Source organism: Lissotriton vulgaris, chromosome 5, assembly GCF_964263255.1.
Source record: "Lissotriton vulgaris chromosome 5, aLisVul1.2, whole genome shotgun sequence".
Lineage (NCBI taxonomy): Eukaryota > Metazoa > Chordata > Amphibia > Caudata > Salamandridae > Lissotriton > Lissotriton vulgaris.
In genome coordinates this window covers 1543001355-1543020696 of record NC_141693.1, presented here as the reverse complement: position 1 = coordinate 1543020696, position 19342 = coordinate 1543001355, and positions in this window count along the sequence as shown.

Below are 19342 nucleotides of genomic sequence, written 5' to 3'. Positions count from 1 at the left end.
GATGCAGCTCATCTATTTTATACCAGAATAACAACTGTTCAATAAAACGCCCACCCTGTTTATTCTGTGTATTGCTCTAAGACAGACTTAGTGAGCACGAGTGACTGAGCGAAAAGTAGTATATTGTTTCCACGGTCCTGAGGGATCAGGGTTGTCATGTCGATGGTTGCCTTGGTAAGAGGAAATTTTAGTGACACTGTGGGCTAGTAGTCCAGAAGGCCAACATACCCAATGGGGGTGTTCAGAATCAGTCTCCTGTGTGAGATTATTTGTCATATACAGAATCAGTCTGACACCAATCCTACAGTGTATTTTGTCCAAGCACGCAGATCCTGTGTAGGTTTATAGGAATTACACAACAGCCCCCAAGGTATCTCGGGAGTAAAGTGGATTTCATCTCCCAACCAGTAGTGTGCCAGGAGACCGCTTAGCAATCCCTCTGTGTGTGACTTACTGGAGGTAACAGGAGGGGTAGTTGGCCCCCAAGGACATCCTTTGCGGGCCAACTACTCTCTTGTTACCTCTAGTAAGTCCCACATATCAGAATTGCTGAGAGTTTGTCAGTGGCCACGCCCCTTTCTCCACTACTCAGCAAACGCACCTGCTGGTGCACTGCTGATTGGGATATGAAGTCCCCTTGGCTCTTGAGGACTAAAGTGTACTTCTTCCCACAACCAGTAATGCACCAGGAGGTGCATTTGCAGAGTGGTAGAAAAATGGGGCAGGGCCTCTGGTGAGTTGCTTGGATTTAAAAAATATATTTTTAGGGACGGAGGGCTGCGTAGCCCCCCCTTTTCTGGTCTGGCTTTGTCCCTGGGATGCCCGGCCTATCTTATTTTAACCATTTGTTTTTGGCAGGACTTCAGTGATTTATGTTTCCAAAGTGTTGTCAAAAATTGAAGACGCACTCAGCAGAGGATGTTTCATAAGAAACTTTACTTTCAAACGGGCATTTCATTCCAAACATTTTCCATAGCCTGACATGTTTCAAAGCTCCTGCTCTTTCATCAGAGGCTTGCTAACCATCCACAGAAGCAGTAACACACTACCTTCTCCCCTCTGCATACTAGTAAGTAATTGCCCTCAGGTGGTCCTCTCAAGTGAGTTGCAGTGCTCGTGCATGCTGGAAGTTGGGGTTTGTGTTGTGCACCATTATATATATATCAATGACATTCCTGCCCTCTCCTTTCACAAAGCAGGCACCAGCAACAGGGAATTCCAAAACTAAAGTTATTACTTGGCAGAAGCTGACAAAGGACGATGCGTTTCGATAGTCACTGCCACCTTGATCTCAGTGCAGGCGCCATTTTCTTTACATTTAAGTAGTGCATCTGACTACTCAACTTAGTGTAGACACTGAAAAAATACTGTGTGCAACAAATATCATTAATTCAATATGCAACAGGTCAATGAAACAATAAATTACTAACTGTGCTTAAATAAAAATGTAATAAAATAAAATATGATGTGACATAATACCATAAAGTGCACAGTGCAAGTATTGATTGAATGGTATTCCTGAAATTCCATGACTAAGAAATATACCCCTGAATGCAATGTGATGAATCATTCACACTTTAAACAGCATTTCAAAGAATAATGTAAAATATTACATTGCCATAAATTAAACACTGAAACATGTTACCTTGAATATACATCATACAAGGTACCACAATCACATTGCATCAACTGAATTCCAAGAGAGATAAAATTCAGGCATGTCCGGTAGACTAGCATATATTTGTCTTGATTTGTCGAATCCTTTCCATCTTTTTTGTCTTTTTCAAAACCAGCATGGTATTACAGCCTTATTGGTCCAGAGACCCCTTAAATATGTATAGTTTAACAGCATTCCACATTGTACTTCATATCCACGGTACATATGGGCACAGATTCCAACCTTCTGGTACTTGTTTTGACATTTTATTTGCTCAAATCATGTCATGGCGCGTTTTGGCCACCAAAATGACCTTGATCGCCAACAAATTGCTCTGTGGCAATGTTCTCATTAAAACAATCTATCAACCCCATGTGATTAGGCAACAAATAGGCACTGAAAATAGACTTTGTCTGTAGCTTTTTCATAACTTATAAGAGAAAAAGAGTGTGAAGTCTGTCTTCCTAAGAAGGTTATTACTAAAACATTATACAATTACACATTTCATGTCATATAATAACATACTTGATTATAATTGAGCTAAATCAAACAAATAGTTATTACATACTTAATCAAAAACTTTTCGCATTACTTTGACTGCTTATTTCCGGAACCCAAATTTTATAATGAGTGATTAAGCATAATGTGCTAGAATAATTCTTTTATCAACACAGTACAATAACATTTTTTAAAATGACATTTGAACAACATCACTCTGTTCCCGTTTATTTGGTAATACGTACAGTATAGTCTCAATTAGAGATTTTATAATCATATTTGATAACAACTTATCTTCAAAGCACAAATGCTTTTAGTAAAATGCAATTAATGTTCTAGACTTCTCACCTTTAATAGATTAATCCTGCTAATATACGTGATGATAAAGTGATAAATCTAAGAAAGTGCAATGTGCTACCAAAGTGCCTAAGTGCAAATACAGCACATTTAACCTGAGGAAAAATATGTAGCAGAAGAGGTATTTTAAATGATGAAAAATCAATATATACAAGATTGTTTCTAATAGTTCATAAGAAATTATGTAAATCTTCATTATTGTTCAAGCCCTATGATGTTTTAGCATCTAACTCTAAAATAAATCTTGACTCAAGTTGGCGGAACATGTTTTCTCTGTTGCCACCTCTTGTTAGATGCAGCACAGTACCTATTACAAAGTATGTAAGACATTTAAGATCATTATTATGTTTAAAATGTCTTGCTACTGGATATGTGGGATCAGAATCTACTATTACCCTGAGATGTTGCAAAATTCTCATGTGCACCTGTAGCTTAGTGCTACCCACATTACGCAGGCCACAGGTGCACTCCAGGACATATACTGCAAAACCAGTTCAACCGCTATAATGGCCCTTCAACTCCACAGGTTCAGGACTAAATGGTGTTGTATATTGTTTGGTATTCTTATCAAATTTGTACCCCCCGACATGAGCTGCATTTGTAGAACACCTTCTTAGGTGTCAACCAGGTCTTATTAATACATATCTCTGGATTGCTTTAAACTAATGTATTTCTCGTAGAAGAGGCTCTAAGAAAAGTAAGTGTAGGCTTTTCAGGTAATTTTTGGCCCAGCACCGCATCTGTTAGGATTATAGGCCATTGGCCATTGATTACAGATCTTGGGCCAGATGTGCGACCATTGGAAATTGCGACTCGCAAATTGCGACAAATTGTGAGTCGCAATTTGCGAGTTGCAATTTCCAATGTACAACAGTGTCTGAGCCACTGTTAGTGATTCCCAATGGGGTCACAAATACTTGCCTCATCAATATTAATGAGTCTGTCTCAATTTGCAACCCCATTGGTGAATGCGGGCACTCCCAGGGATGGTGGCCTGCTGGGGTCAGCAGACCTCCTTGTCTTAGACTGCTTTTAAAGAAAGCCGTTTTTTTTCATTTCCTTAAAAGTAAACGGGATGCATTTAAAAAAAATTTTTTTTACTTTCCATTTCATTTTTGAAGGGCAGACAGTGGTCCCTGGGGAAATGTTTGCACATGCATTCCCCTGGGGACCACTTACCGTTTGTGAGTGCTTTAGCACCCGCTTCAAGAGCGTGGTGAACTGTGAGTGTTTTGCGGCCACAATTCCAGTTGCAAAACATTCTTACATGAATATTAATTTGTATTTTTTGCATATTTACTTAAAATCATTACAAAGTTGCCATACATTATCAAACAATTGCACTAAAATACATATCTCGCACCATTATAATACATATGTCTAGGGATATATAAAAAATGTAGAAATATCATTTGGTCAGTAGTGACAGACCATTTCTAAAATGCAGTCTTATTCTAAAATTCATTGGTTATTAAAATTATATATTAGTGAGGTCCCTGTTCCCTGTATGTTCATGGGAAATTGACACTTATTTCACTGAGGGACTTAAGAGTACCATGCAGTTCTTTCTTGGACGGGGCTCATCACTGTTCAGCTCCTTTTGTTGCAACCGGAGACTCAACAGTTGCAACTGCACACTTTTCCTCTGTACTGTTTTCGATTGGGACCCTTCATTTCATATTCATAAATTTGCCAAATCTGGCCATGTCCAAGGGCTCCGTGCTGGACTGAAGCAGTGCCACTGCATCAGCACATTTTGTTGTCCTGTGCCTAAGGAACATTGATTTTAACAGCATCGTAGGTGTACCAATGATTCTGCCCTGTAATTGCACAGCCTACAACTGACTATATAGTTCAATGATTTCCAGCCCGGGTTCAGTTCTTTTATTGGCAGGGGGACTAGGCGCACCCATTGAATTTCTTTCAGACACTTCGTCCCCAGAGGATTGTTCATATATGGCTGGATTTTATGCAACTCATATGCTGTAATTAAGCTGGCCAGCCCTTTGGTTGGCTTCAACCTTTCTATATCTTCACTCCTTGATATCTGGGTGGTGCCACAGGACTTCAATGGGCAGTACATTTGCTCCTAGTGTGGCCGGACTTTACATGAGTTATTTTGAGCACACCCCCTTATAAAATGACATTAACCCCTATCTACATCAGATCCTTTTTTGGAAACGCAACATAGATGACATCATCGTCATATGGGATGGCAACAAGGAAAGCCTAGCTGAATTTCACAACTGGCTTAACATGAAAGACGAATGGCTCAAATTCACCTATACTGCTGACAACAAGAACCTGGATTGTTTGGACCTGACAATATACGCTCACAATGGTACCTTACAAACCAGGACCTATTTCAAACCTTCTTCCAAAAACAGTCTGCTTTCATATAAAAGCTTCCATCCACGTCCCCTGAGGGAGAATCTGCCTTACAGCCAATGTTTGCGCCTAAGGTGTAACTGCAGCAACACAAGAGAATACAAGAACCAAGCAGAGGACCTCTGCACGAAACTAAGAGCCAGAGACTACCCAGAGAGAGTGATCAGGAAGTGCAAGAAGCGAGCGATTAACTAACTGAGAGAATGCCTCCTTGACACAACCCCCAAAACCACAGTGAGTGATGTGGTTACCTGTGTAACCACCTACAATGCAGCATCAAACAAGGTAAAGAAGATTGTCAATAAAAACTGGCGGATAATCCCATCAAGGGCATTGAGCTGGCCAAAACCGAGGTTCGCAAACAAAAGAACTCGGAACCTAAAAGATATCCTGGTCCACACCAGTCCAACAGCAATCAGGAGGAATGAACTCACCGCCCAGCTGTGGAACCTCCCACCAGTAACAGGACACGACCCATGTGGAGCGTGTTTTGTATGTGACCTAACAACAGCAACAAAACTACAGTTACTTCCAGATATCAAATGGACAATCAGGAGCCATACAAACTGTAATACCACACATGTAAAATATATGATTACCTGCCCCTGTCATATGCGCTACATCGGGATGACATGTCGGAAGGCAAAGCAAAGAAATGTGGAACACCGCAGTAATCGGAATACTACCAAAATGAGCAACCATTTTATTGAGAAGCAACACACAATCAAAGACCAGAAATGGGTGATCCTAGAAACCCTACTCACTAAGAATCACAACGCCGAGAAAATCCTCTTTGAAAAGGAACAAAGATGGGTCCACCGTCTAAAGACGAACATTACAGGACTGAATGACAATATTCCATGGCTCAGCCTAAGTAACTAGACCACTGAACACCACTAATGTAATAGTTATACTGACAGAACCTCACATGGTCTCCCTTCCCCCTTTTTTCCACATCAAAGTGCCCCCTAAAAACAGAATAGAATACCCTGAATGTTTCTCTGTAATTCGGGTGCTATTAACCTTAATGATGAGAATGTATTGAATCAACTCATTGGCCTGTCATTGCCATATATACTTTTTCCCTTTTCTGGTATTTAGGATGTTTTTTTAGCCAAACATAGATTCACTAAGTCTGTCCAACATGTCTATCAAACACCAAGCGTATCAGGACAGGAAACGAAGCAGCATCTTGTTCTGGGAATTGAGAGGCAGTGACAGAACAATTGCCTGCAAAATAAGTAGCACGAATGCTCAAGACGGGCGTAGCGTATTACTGGAGACTCGTTTATAATGCATTATGTTCACATGTCTCCCCTTTAAACAGCAGGTCCTTTCCTTTCCTCTCAGCTAGCCCAACGAGGCGGTAAATAATCTCCTGGAAGGTAGGATAATATGAACCTGTTTGCACTGTTAATATTGACTTTTTTGCCACAAACGAGTGCATTTCACTCAGTCACGTAGCTTCTACACACTTGTACCGGACAGACTGTAACCTTCAATAGTTAGTTACTACGCGACACACATAACGCGGTCTGCTTTTATCCACACTCGCACTGTAATACTATTTGCCCGTAGAGCTACGAGCCCGTAACCATTAAGTAACCAACCTGGCATACCAATAGGAATTCCTTCCACCCAACTAGGTAGTGGTTTAACGATGCCACGCATACAACTTATTCAAAACATGACACACATAGAGTGTTTGTCAGCTAATGAACGTGCGTGGGCCTCAATAAACAGACGGCTTCTACCACGGGTCATACATTTCTCTACTTTGGCATAAAAGCAATGCATGTTCTTTAATGAATATAGGGAACATGTTCCCCTCATAGACACAACTACGACTAAACGGCTGGGACATTAGATCTGGACTCACTAACATCACGCCACCAGATATAGCTTTAACAAACCACGTTACATTACAATGATTATTGGCACATATCAGGAGACTACAGTAGCCTAACAAAGGAGAGAGAAACTTTGCCTCAATGGGAAAGAGCGCTATTTTGCCTTGTACAAAGAATTGCCATTTTTATGTTTCTTAACACGTGTTCTTTTTTACACACTGGCATTATCAAGTTTGCGTATTAACGCAACCATTATATGTTTGTATTGTTTGTTTTCTTCTTTTTTCTACAGGTGCTCTTATGGCCTTTATCATTACAATTCTAGAAAAATCATTGTGTGAATAAGACCTAAGATTCCAGGTCTATACACTTTCTTCCTTTTTCTCTCTATTTTTCACAAATAGAGACACCAGGTCATGAAGAAAGCCTACTTGACCCTCTGGGCAACCTGTGGCTGAAACATGTCGACCTTTTTACGGTCATAACTCAGTGCGGAAGTCCCATAACTCAACTTCCTACGCACGCCAATTCTTTTAACCAGGCTTCCTTTTCTAAACACTGGTTAAACCTACTGATATGGTTAAGAAGCCTTTTTAACTTCACATCCTTTTTTCATTACTGACTCACTACTGTACTAACCAGTGATTTACCTCCGGGTGGAGGAAGCATGCACTTAAACCAGATGATGATGCTGTCACGTTGCTATTAATAACAAGGCGGAGAACCAAGATATACCGCCTATCGAGCCTAGGTTCGTGAATGAGGGTTTTTTTATCGGAATCGAAACCGAACAAGAGAACTGAAACCCTGGTTATTCAGGACAAGTGATCCCTTCCCCCTGTAATTTTTTGTAAGCTATTACCAAGGAAGCTGATAGGATCACTCGCTTTTCCTTCTCCCCCCGATAGACAATATGTTATTATTTAGTGCCCTCTTTATTGCAGGGTAATGTAATGCTTCTTGGCACCAGGCTGCTGTGGAGAAGTCCAACTCTGCCACTATCTTCAGACAGTATTTCTGCCATGGGTTTGATGCCCCCTCAAATGTAGTTCACAATACCTTCTTGAGGGTACCTTTCTGACCTTTTGTCGTCTTAAACAAAAATGTAACCAGTGTAATCCTGCATTCCTATTTTTGTTTTACCAGGCCAAACTTCAATCAAATCAGGGCGTTTTGTATATACATTCTTACATGGCTTGTGGGGTCACTATTAGGAAGGTAACGCCCCTTCCCAATAGCGAGTCGCTAAACACTATTTTGCGAGTCACTAATTATTTGCGAAATAGTGTGGGTACATGGCCCACAGGATTCTTGCATGCACTAACAGGTCTGAAACCCATTTGCACATGCAAAAATACATCGTACATTTGGCCCCTTATCTTTCTTTCCTGCCTGCAAAAGCTAGTAATAAACCTGATCTTATTATCCTCTTTCTCGCTGGCAATGCTGATCTTATTTCCATTATCAGAATTAGATTGTTTTGGCAATAACATGGTTTCCCAAGGTATGTTATTTGCTTTAGCTATGGTCGGATCTATGATTTTATTACTGAATCGCCTTTTCAGAATTGTTTTCTTGGTATATCTTTGATAGACCTCTAAGTCTTTGTTTGACCTACAAATTTTACGTAATCTTAAAAATTCCCCATATGGGATGCTATTGATTTGTTTTCCTGGATGAAAACTTGAAGAATGCAGTGTCAAATTGCCTGCTGTCTCTTTGCGATGTAAAGTCGACTCCAATTTTTTACCTGCAGCATAAACATGTACATCTAATGGTTTTTTCATTGATGTGTGCAGTGAATTCTAGATTGAATCTGTTCCTATTTATGTTGTTTACAAAAGCACTATTGATGTACCGCATCCACGTGATCACATGTTCCTCATAATCATTTTGATGTTCTGCTATGAGAACCTGCTCCTCCCACTAGACTACATGTAAACATGCGTCACTGGGGAGAAACAGACCCCCCTGGCCACACCCCTCATTTGTTGGAATACCTCCTTATCAAATAGAAAGAAAATATCGTTCAAACACCATCCCATCTTATAATATCCAACAGCCTCCTATTGTGGTTATACATCTTAATAGGTCTCTTTCTCAAATAATATTAGACCACCTTTAGGCCATCTTCATGAGCAATACTGGTGTACAAGGAGGTAAAACAAAATTTTTGAGGGTATATTCATCCATCCAAGGAACATTGTTCAATTTAGTTAAAAAATTACCTGTCTACTTAATGTAAGAAGTTAAACCTTGTACATGTTCATGGAGGAAAAAGTCCACATATTGGGATATTGTTTCAAAGAGACCATTTTTGGCAGATATAATTAGTCTTCTTGGAATTGGGTAAATTCCCTTGTATCTCCGGGATAAACTAGATGACTGGCAATGCCAGAAATTCATGATGTAGGAATAAGAATTTGTCTTTTGTAATAAGGCGTTTCCATTTTATCAACTCACGCTTGAGTCCATCCATAGTGGATTTGAATTGTTTGATACTACATTTTTTTGTAGCAATTAATGTACTCAAGTTGTTAATACGCTTCTTGGAGATATTGTTCCTTGGGCCAGAGTACTATATTACCTTCAGTATCTGATTTCTTAAGCACAATTTCATTATCTTCTCTAAGTTTCTTCATCAGATTGTTTTATTGTTTTTCACAATATTTAAATGTAATGAAAGTATGTTGAGTTTTACCCATTTGTGAAAGATATCCACTGCATCTATCTGCATCATTGGCATGAATGTATAGGTAGGTTTTAAACAGGCTTTTTGCTGCTGTATTGGTATTGATACCAATATCCTGTAGTGCAACTTGTGTCGAATTTTGACCTTTGTTGTCTTCTAAATCATTGGCTAACTGTTAAAGTTAATAGAGTAGGCACATTAGATACTTGCAGAGCATCATCATTGTCAGCATTGAGTAGAATATATTTAGTATTATGATCAACACCTTGTTTGATGGTAAACTATTACTAAGGTTCACTTTTCTAATAAATTTTAAAATGGTGATTCTTATCTGTCAATAATGAAAGTTACTCTCAGAATGTAAGTTGTAATGATAATAGCTGTATTTCTGCTGGATTTAATACTGTATCCGATAGATTAATGACTGTATTGTTTTGCATTTTTACTTCCTCCACCATTGCGTGCCAGTTTTTTTCTTGCTCTTTGCATTTCTGGAGTTTCCTCTTGGCTCGCATCTTTGATTTCTCCTTTGTCTGGTATTTGTTTGGGATTCTGTGGCATTAAAGCTAACATATATCCAGTAGGTAAATAAAGTTAGTACCATCTTTCCATAGGAAAACCATCTTTTGAATTGCCTGTAACTTTGACACCAATTGACAAATCTTCACAAAATTCTTCAAAAAAAGTGCCAAGTTAGGTTGTGTAATGTATGAAAAGTTTGGGGGTGATCCATCTAGTGGGAGTTGAGAAAAAGGGGTATCAACAAAAGTGGGGTTTTCCCATGTTATTTCTCATAGGACTTCTGAACATGACTACAACCCGAACCGCTGGAAGGAATTCCACTACATTTGGCAGAAAGGTAGATTGGTTACACTGTGTGCTTTTTGGTATTTGGCATTTGGTGTAAATCCACTTTGCAACTTTTGAGGAATGTAAGAAAATAAACATAGTGATATATGTGGTCACAGAGACTTCGCCAAAAATAACAAGCTTGTGCAGGGAAATGTACAGCTCTGATTGGCTGCTAATACTTCAACCACAAAGTGATGGCGGTAATCTTAGGACTCAGCTCCAGCTGAGTCCCACAAAAAAATAGAAAAGGGGGCAGGTTTGGAATACGTTGAGCCCCACGCCTGGCCGAAAGAGCATCTTTTAAAAAGCAATTGCTGTGAAATCGCTATATTTGCAAATATACAGGAGAAATGTAATCAAGCCTGGGTAAACCAGTTCCTGGGGGCATAAAATAAAAATAGGAAGGGGTGCACTGGTCTCCCCTCTACGGACTTATGAAAGCCCCAGGCACTGCCACCTGCCAGACGCAGTACTTATTATATATGCAGGAGATGCCTCTGTGGCAACTACCACGCCCTTCGGACCGCCACTTCCCCAGGGCAAATGTTAAATAAATGAAGGGTCCTGCATGGCCACGAGCAGCCCCCTACATCCCTGGGGACCCCCTCCCACAAAGGCCCCTAAATATGTATGTCACCTTCCTGGGGCTAAACATCTAATTATTGTGGGGGGCCCGTGGAGCACCCCCGGGACCACAACCTCTTTGGCGCAATTCATTCAAATTAAACGGCGGGGCACGCAGCTCAACACCTCTCTGTAGCTAAGTGGTGCAATGGAGGGGGACTGTGTGGCCCCCCTGCTGGAGCCATAGAAGGCTTGGGCACCACCACCTTAAAGGTCCGGCTCCTGCTATGTCCCCGGTTGCCCAAACCCAGGACATAGTTCTTTGCTGTGACTTTGCAGGAGCTTTGACAGCTCCTGCCAAGTCGCAGTAAACAGTATGCTTCCAGCATTCACTACACCTTCAAGAACCCAACCACACACCAAGGCACCCAACAGCTGCCTCACCGCTGCTGGAGCAAAGTCACTGAAGACCAGCTGATCACCTCCCTCGCCAAGAACCCACCCACAGACCCCACCAAAACAGAAGCCGCAGCCCGCAACCTCAGACAGTGGATTTAGGACTGTGCCAACACCCTCGCCCTGCTCAAGAAACCCTCCAACAGCCATGCCAACAAGAGAGCCACCTGGTTGACCGGAAACTGGAGAAGACCTGGTTCCACAAACGCACATCGGACAACCACGCAGCCAACAAGGACGCCACCCGCAGACACCACCACCTCATCAGATTAGCCAAGAGATCCTCCTTCAAAGACCGCTTGGATAACAATGCACACGTCGGCAAAGAGATCTTCAGCATCGTAAAGGATCTCTCCAACCCCAGTGCCAACGCCAACGACATCCAGCCCTCACAAGAACTATGCAACTCACTAGCCATCTTCTTCCACTGCAAAATCGCTGACATCCACGACAGCTCCAACACCACGACCGCCCCAACTGTGCCAGACTCCACCACCCCTGTGAACACCACCAGCGCCATCCGCCTGACCTCCTGTTCCAACGTCAATGATGACGAGACACGCAAGGTCATGAACTCCATCCACTCAAGATCTCCGTCTGACCCGTGCCCACACCACGTGTTCAACAAAGCAGACGTAGCCATCGCACCCCACTACGGAAGGTCATCAAAATCTCCTTCAAAACAGCGACATTCCGGGAAAGCTGGAAGCACACCGAAATCAACACCCACCTTAAGAAGCCCAAAGCGGACCCCAAGTACCTTAAGAACTTCTGGTCTATCTCCCTGCTCCCGTTCCCGGCAAAGGTCATCGAGAAAATCGTCAACATGCAACTGGCTCGCCACCTGGAAGACAACAACATCTTGGACCCGGCCCAGTCCGGATTCAGACGAAACCACAGCACCAAGACAGCCCTCATCGCCGCCACAGACGACATCAGGCGCCAACTAGACAAAGGCGAAACATCAGCCCTCATCCTCCTGGACCTGTCGGCCGCCTTGGACACGGTCTGCCATCGCACCCTAAAGACACACCTCCTCAAAGCCGGAATCATGGAGAAGGCTCTTGACTGGACCACGTCCTTCCTCGCTGGCAGAACCCAGAGCATACGCCCCCCACCCTTCCGATCCGAAGCCACCAACATCATCTGTGGCATCCCCAGGGCTCATCCCTCAGTCCGACGCTGTTTAACGTCTACATGGCCCCCTCGCACAAGTGGCCCGCCATCACGACCTTAACATCATCTCCTATGCTGATGACACCCAGCTCATCCTCTCCCTCACCAACGACCCACACACTGCCAAAACCCACCTCCATGAGGGAATGAAGGCAGTCGCTGACTGGATGAGGAGCAGCCGTCTGAGTCTGAACTCGGACAAGACAGAGGTCCTCATCCTCGGACCCACCCCCTCAACCTGGGATGACTCCTGGTGGCCGACTACACTGGGAGCAGCACCAACACCCACTGACCATGCACGCAATCTAGGATTTGTCCTTGACTCCTCCCTCTACATGTCTAAGCAGGTCAACCCCGTCTCCTCCTCCTGCTACAACACCCTCAGCATGCTCCGCAGGATCTACAAGTGGATCCCAACCGAAACAAGAAGAACAGTGACACAGGCCCTCTTCAGCAGCACACTGGACTACGGCAACGCACTTTATGCAGGAATCCCAGCTAAACACCTACGAGGACTACAATGCATCCAAAACGCCTCCGCCCGACTGATTGTCAACGTCCCCCGCCGCAGCCACATCACCCCCCACCTGAGAGACCTACACTGGCTCCCCGTCGACAAGAGGATCACCTTCAAGCTTCTCACCCACACACACAAAGCACTCCACAACGCCGGACCAGCCTACCTGAACAGCAGACTCAGCTTCCACACCCCCACCCACCAGCACCGCTCCGCCAACTGCGCCCGCGCCGCGGTCCCCAGCATCCAACGAACGACCTCCGGCACCAGATACTTCTCCTACCTTGCCGCCAAGACCTGGAACACCGTCCCCACCCACATACGGCAGACCCAAGACCAACACGCCTTCAGAAGACTCCTCAAGACCTGGCTCTGCGAGCAGTAGCAGCACTCCCTCCCCTCAGCGCCTTGGGACCCTCACGGGTAAATAGCCCGCTTTACAAGTACTCTGATTGAGTGATTGATTGATTGATTGATCTGGCACCAGTTTCGGATCCATAATCACCTCCTGATCAAGCACCGAGGACCAGTCAAGGGTCCATTTTCTTATTTCCTGCATGTTAGACAATTTCATGTCTAAGATAACTATTGCATAAACTGAATGATGGGCAGTCATGTGAGTGACCAGCGTGATATATTCACCTATGCTTTGATTTACTAAAAAGAAGTCTATCTTGGAAGAATTACCATATTTTTTATTGTGGAAGGTATAACCTCTATCCTCGCAAAGATCTTACCCTACATATATCATACAGACCTAAACGAGTCATCATTTTCCTCAAGTACACCTGCATTCTTTAATGTGTTTTAGCTCTACTGCTGTCCGATCTATCCAAAGAGCAATTAAAGGTAATATTGAAATCCCCTACCATAATTATTGGGGAGGGGAAGGATAGTAATTTCTGAAAGACCACCTTAAGAGGCTCCACATCTTCCACATTGAGCTCATAGTATCTAACCAGAGTATATTTTTTATGATACGTTTGAAGACTGGCGATAACCCACCTCCCCGATTTATCAACCTCAGCTCCTAGAATAACAGTTTCTAATTGTTGTTTAACTAAAATAGCCACCACTTTCACATTGCAGCTCTGTTAGGGGCATACCACTTGTCGCACCCACTTTTAACTGCCAAACAATGCAAAACATTCTACCTTGTTCAGGTGAGTCTCTTGAAAGTTTATCTTTTGGGTTGCAGAATCCTTAAGGTATTGTAACAGTCTAGCCCTCCTCCTTCCAGTCCAGTGACCATTAATATTCCAAGAAACGACCTGAACTATCCAAGCCATAATCTCAGTGTGGGGCACTGCACATAGCTAGTTTCTCATAGGCCATAAACTGTATTGGAAAAGTGTTCCTTTTTCGTCATTTTCTGTCTCATGCCCCCCAATCCTCCCACAGGGAACCCTCCCCTGCTTCCTCATGGCTTGTATAAGACCTTTGAGTGCTTGCTTTGGGGGCTCAAAAGAGAAAACCTTCTTTAAAACATACCAAGAGTGAAAGAAAAAAAAGGGGAAAAACAAACAGCATTGCTCATGATAACAAGATTTGTAGAGATTTAGAGTAGCTCTAGTGTTACCTTTTTCCCCAAAATTATTCATAGAAAAAAGCAAAAACCTTCTTTAAAACATACCAAGAGTGAAAGAAAAAAAAGGGGAAAAACAAACAGCATTGCTCATGATAACAAGATTTGTAGAGATTTAGAGTAGCTCTAGTGTTACCTTTTTCCCCAAAATTATTCATAGAAAAAAGCAAACTGTCTTTAAAAAATGCAGTAATAAAATTACAATTATGCTTATAAACTGTGATAAAGGAGGATAACTTATTATAATGGTTGCAGTTCATAAATTGAAAGAGACAGCAACCATTTTCTTCTCAAATAATTCCAATAAACTAGGATGCAGTCCTCAATGTGCAAATGATGAGAAGGATGGATTCATCCTAAAGAGGGACAATGTCTCAAATGAAACCCAGTGTCCATGCAAACAGTGTGTGACAAATAATACGCAGCATTACAGTCACAACTCCACAAACCACAACACCGCTGTGAGCTTCTTTTTCAGCGATTCATATTGTTTTTTCACATTTAGAACAAATTACTTTTTTATAATTTCCCCGATATCGTCCGTGTAGGAGTGCACTTCGCTGGAGTCTGCAAACCTGCATTTGGCGATGTGACGCCTTGTCATACTGCCATTGAATGGTACATGAGGAATTTCGCACGGTTTCCATATTGAATCATTTTATTTTCATATTGGTTTATGTATCTGTGCAACATTGTATTGTCCTGATAATGATCCCTCGATTTGAGTGGATTGAAACGTCGTCGACCTAACCACTCGGAGCCGTCTGATTATGTATAATTAATAAATGGGTGCAGCGGTGTGTTTTACGGAGTTGTTACTTCATTTCTGTGTATTTTTCATTACTCATATTACTACTTCTGTTTAAAGACCTTTATTCCTTATAAAATAAGATTAAATATGACATCACGCAGATGTGAAATTTGTGCCTCAGAGACCCCATGGCAGAACCCTGTGGCTGATTTCTGGATGCCATCTATGTCTGCAAGAGTAATATATGAACACAAATGACTTACCTAGGCCCAGTTTGTTAAGAGGTATGGCTTTGCTGAGCATGGAGTACTGAGCGGGTCCTGGGTGCTCCACTCACGCCTGGCGTTAGTTAAAACCTAATTGAGTAACCCCACATGAAGGGGGAGGCACTAAATGGCAAGAATCTCCACTGCTTACTAAGCAAGATGTGATTGATGGAGTTCTTGTGCTTTTTGTTCCTAACAGCAAAGTCGCAGCCCCCCCTTCTTAAAAGAGGTCTTCAGGAAATGGCTGAAGCAGGGCCTCAAGCTCCTGGCACACTGGGGTGAACTGCTGGAGAAGAGTGGCATGAAGGTGGCATGAGGAGGAGGAATGCTATGAAAGATGTGACAAACCTTTATCTGATCCTGTTGTCTCCACACTCTGACAATGTTGGGTGGGAAGAGCAGTGATGGATATAAACCGCAGGCAGAGTGAGGGGATGCAAACTGCTAATGCATGAGGTATCTGAACTGACCTCAATAAAACGCTTCCCAGAGTAGCCCTTGTTCATGGTAGAGTGATTGTCCAACGTTGTTGTGCTTCAAGACGATCTAATAGTACACATAAGGCAGGTAGGCCATCGAAACCAAGTAGAGGTGGGAACAGAAAGGCAACTCTGGCACTGATTGCATGGTTATTAAGAACACAGTGCTTGTCAGATATCCACTGGAATAGGGGGGAAACAATAGACAGCATACTGACACATTGTAAAGCAGAAGATTCTGAGATAAAAAAAATATTAATAAGAAGAAGACTACCATGTGAGTGGTGACAAGCCCTGGCATGGTCCCTGTAGTTCTGGGTCTCTGGAGTACTGGAAAAATAGAGACCCGAAAGGCGAGCTGACAGAGAGATGGGTGGCAAATACAGGTAAGAGAGGTATATGGTAAACCCCCAACTGAACGTTCAACTCAGTGGCCGTGATGACAACAGTGGATTTACCCAAACATTTCCAGCTGATTTCAATGCATGTTGAAACTAGCTGATAATAGAAAGAAAGAAAGAAGGACATACCAGGAGGTGAAAGTTCAGAACACAATGGAAACAGCAGGCAGATTTAACTCTACACCTCGGAACCATCCAGTGAAGACAGTAGGGGAGTTAGGCTGCCCAATGTGGACAGCAGTGTGGAAATAGTGGCCCAGCTGTGTTGGTGAAAGCAGAAAAATGTGTGGAGCGCCTGGGAGAAAAAACCCAATATATATAACTCTTAAATAAAAAATAATTGTGCAACCATGTCAAAGCATTTGATGGATGGAAGCCCTCAGAATGTAGCTAAATCTTCAGGATTTACACTGATGGATTCCCATAACCATCTGAGGGGGGCATTGTTGTGCCATTGAAGGGCTCTGAAGAGATTTTCAGAATGGTCAAGAAATATATTCCCAAATTTGCAGATCACCACAGAAAAGTACCAAGGCCTGGAAAAGATAGGTAGTGGCTACCTCCAACCTGTCTTAGAAAAGAGAGCATATGGGAGTCCTTACTCTCCACTGCCTTTATCACATTGAAGACATGGTTTTGGAATCTGTGGCAGTGAAGTGAGGATGTCCAGTCTTATGGTCAGAGGGAAAAAGGAAGTATGGTGGAAGAGAAGATTAGTCACCTACAAACATAGAACACACCACTACTACACAAGTATATCCAGTGGTACTCCAAATGACTTAACAAGGAAGTGGGAGATGGATGTGGCAGAAAAACTAACAAATATAGAAGTGCATTTAGTGTCATGAAGTTCCTAGGAATCCCCAGGACCTGCGCATTTTGGATCATCTAAACTGTGGGTATGGTGTCAAAAGTGATTCCGGACACACCCACAGGATATGTTAGCCGGGCGACCGGCTGGCTCTACAGTGCCGCTACCACCCCTCTGTATCTTACAGCGGTGTAGGTAGTATATGGCAACCACTGAACATGACAACCCTGATTCCTCAGGGATCGTAGAAAACAGTACAGTACTTTCCTCACAGTCACTCGTGCTCACTTATTCACAGAAAATACACAGGATGGTGATTTCAATAAGTATTTATTGGTCCAGCCTCAGTCTTGTGTAAAAGTTATTTGCTGCGACAATCAGGAGACAGAAGCATACTAAAGAGATTTCTAGCACCAATATAGTAAATAGTAGATACATTTCTATCATAGTGTTAACAAGATGACCATCAGCAGTTCAGATAAAAACAGTAGCACTTGCATATTCCTAAAATGCACGTCCTAAGTAATTTTCCTAGCCAAGATCTGTGTGTGTATCATGTATATGCGTATATGTATGTATGTAGCCAAGAAACCCCTTGGGAAGAACCACCCCTTCACCTGATTGTAGAGAACGAAGGACCCCATCTCTGCTTCGAGGATGACAGCCCACAAGGGATGTCAGACTGCTACATGTCGTAGATTCAGCATGCATGACCCTGTGTCAGTTTGGAAGGAATTCTCCTCTAATTTGTAGGGGGAAATAAAGATCTTATATACTAGAGTGGTCACTCCAGAGTTTCTTCTAGAGTCGATATGTTTTGAAATTTTGAAATTTTGTAATTGAAGGTGACATCAAACGTACCATAAAAGGGGTATTTTGGGAAAATCTTATGACTACCTATGATATTTTGTTAGCGGAGGCTGACTGGCCCCCACCTTTTGTTCTCACAGCTCCGAGAGGGGAGGAGGTGATCCTCCCTAGCTTCGCGCATACAGTTTCGAAAGAGCATGCGCTGAATTTTGCAGAAGAGTGGGCTAAGGCCCTTGTGCCGGCTCTGTACCGTACACATTGTGGATGGGACATTTTTTCCCCACACCACGAGTTTCCCTTACGGTCTATAACACAGCCTCAACCTCAATATCCCATCCGGCGTGAAGCTAAGGCTTCCATTGCAGAAATCCATGACCAATTGGAATATCAAGGTGTAATTGAAACTAGTGTGTCACCGATGAATAACCCTCTTTTTACTGTGACCAAGCCTGACGGCACATATCGTTTGGTATTGGATTACCGGCATTTGAACTCGCATTGCAGTACCTGTGCAGTACAGAATACGCACAGCTCTGCTTTAGTTGATAGTCTCGTGCGGAAACGATTTAAAACCACACTTGACATTTCCAACGTTTTTGTTGCCCACAATTTGGACGGTCTGAGTTCCCAGTGGATCAGTTTTACCTGTGGCGGCAAACAACGCCAGTATAAACGTTCACCTATGGGCTACAAGAATAGTGCAGGCATGTTTGCTGCCCGCATTGTCTCTCTCTCTTAGAGAGGACAGACACGGATGCGTGTTCGTATGTGGATTACATATATCTCACAGACGACGAGCTTTGGGCGCATCTGTGTCACGTTGATCGCATAATTTGTAACTTCGCAGACTTTGGTTACAAACTTAACTTTGCAAAGTCTCACATTGCAGAATACACAGTGTTGTTCCTGGGCTACGAGATCAACAATGAAGGTCGAGGTTTGGCTCCTACAACTCTGAAAAAATTACAGTCCTTGTTGGGTTTTTTTAATTTCGGGCGTACCTATATTCCCGAATATGCCCAGCGTATCAAGCCTTTGTATGCTTTGATACAACCTACTTTTACCAAATCTTGCTGGCTGCCAGAACATTCAGCCATTTTGCGATCTTTGCAGGCTGATCTTTTAGAATCTAAATTCTTACTGACTCGTGATAACCACACCACCCTGGTGATAAGAATCATCCCTCGGGCGGTGGGTTTCACGTACCTTACTTTTAATGAAGGAGACACATT